The following is a 2,148-nucleotide window of genomic DNA, read 5'->3' on the forward strand; positions in this document are numbered from 1 at the left end:
CAGCGGCATACCCAGAAGGTCCCCAATATGATTCACCCGCAGAATTCTGTGGTCTTGAGTAACTCACGTTATCCTCTCTCAATCTGCACTGCGGCTGACACTTGGGGCTTTCCAGTCTTCCTTTGGAATAAAAATTCCGTTGGAGAGGACTAAAGAGAATCGACAGATACAATGAGCATATTACAACTATAAAGAGGCGTAGTTAGACATGACTAGGACATGTTGCCAGAATGGAGGCAACTGCTTTGCCAAAAACTGAATTCTGCTAAACGGCCGATGGCCAAAGACAGAGAAGCAGACCCAAAGATCCATGGGTAAATTAATAATAGCTTCGAGCTTCCAAACGTGGAAGAACTTCGGTGTCCGACAGACAGAAATGGAAGTCCTTATGCGCCCCGTGGCTCAATGAGGATTAATAAATAAGTAAAGGGAATTTTATTATCTCTGACTTATATATATATATATAATTTTATTATCTCTGACTTAATATATATATATATATATATATATATATATATATATATATATATATATATATATATATATATACAGAAGATAAAGCGTTTTGTTGGAGTACGGCAATATATGAATGAATAAATCATAATAGCTCATCAAACTTAAAAAATATGTTACTTATAGTAATTGTCAAATATTATTATGGTGACGGCGGTTAACGCAAACCTATGGAATTCGATTTTCTTTTTAAAAGCTCTAATCATCTGGGTAATTCTCCTGTAGATTGTGCAATAACACATTATGTTATTACCATCTAGAGAGGGTAAAATATAGACTCACACAAGCTCTCTCAAAAATGTCATGGCATATAAATTCCATTCAAACAGTAGGTATTTATGTTGGTAATGGAAATAAGTCTTGTTAAAGATATTTGTTATTGCAAATCGTAGGGTTTGTATCGAGGATTACCTCTATGTTAGGTGTAATCTACCGGAATTTTCCTTGCATCAAGATGTTCAGTCAATGAGGTGCTAAACCCACTCAGAATATTCGTAGTCAGAGTTAAGTGTACCCGAACCGTGGCTCGCAATCTATTCTTCTCAAATTCGAAACTATTCCCAATACCCACTGGTATGTTCTGTGATCAAACCGCGCAAAGTAGTCCTCCAGAGCCATTTGGTCCATTAAGCTGGAGTTTATCCCGGTTTCTATAGCGTGAAGCGGACAATAGTTATTTCCTCTAACCCTTTGGTCCCTCTTCATTCGCAAAGTACTTTCCATGAAACCCAGCGGACCCAGCTATCCAATCACCGCTGGGTGGATAGGGGGAGTAGAACAATATCTCGACTTCACACAATCTCGGTCCTTTTGCGTCTGAAGTGAGTGCACTATCAAGTGAACTGACTCGTAAAGCGCTTTGATCAAGTTTAGTGGATATTGCACAATAGAAAAATTCTTTAAAAAACCACAAAAAGCTCGAGTTCAACCATACGGACCACCAAAATTTATTGTTCTGATCCGATATGACTTAGTCTTAACATTCTTCCCCCTTCTCAATAAACCAAGAAAGTGTCTCCCCGCATTCCACAGTTTCGATGAACGAAAGTTCCACTATTTTTATGTGACGGATTTGTTTTCGAACTTCTTACCCTATACGTTTGATTCAGAGACCAAAGCCATACGTCTGAGTATCTGAGACACAGTGTCGTGCAATTGAGTGGAAAGAAATGTATAGAAACATAACAATTTTCTGTTAATTTTTACTGCCACTGCCCAAAAGCTTGGACACAGGTCGGTAGTAGTTTTATACAGGATAAAGTTTTATAATGAATGTCAGTGAAAATGGAAGAATCGATTGAGTCTAGTAATATGTCGTGGTGAATCGAATGTTGAAAAGAAAGTGCATTCGAAGTTTTTTAAGAGAGAGAGAGAGAGAGAGAGAGAGAGAGAGAGAGAGAGAAAGAGAGAGAGAGAGAAAGAGAGAGAGAGAGAGAGAGAGAGAGAGAGAGAGAGAGAGAGAGAGAGAGAGAATAAGTAGGAGTGAAATATCTGTTCAATGTTATAGTTATCATATAACGTTATAACAAGTGTAACTAAATGACAAATTGCCATATTTATGGACAATAAAGATCTATTATTATTATTATTATTATTATTATTATTATTATTATTATTATTATTATTATTATTATT

This window comes from Berghia stephanieae, chromosome 2, assembly GCF_034508935.2.
Source record: "Berghia stephanieae isolate SIO BIC M18660-M18661 chromosome 2, UCSD_Bste_1.3, whole genome shotgun sequence".
NCBI classification, from domain to species: Eukaryota; Metazoa; Mollusca; class Gastropoda; order Nudibranchia; family Aeolidiidae; genus Berghia; species Berghia stephanieae.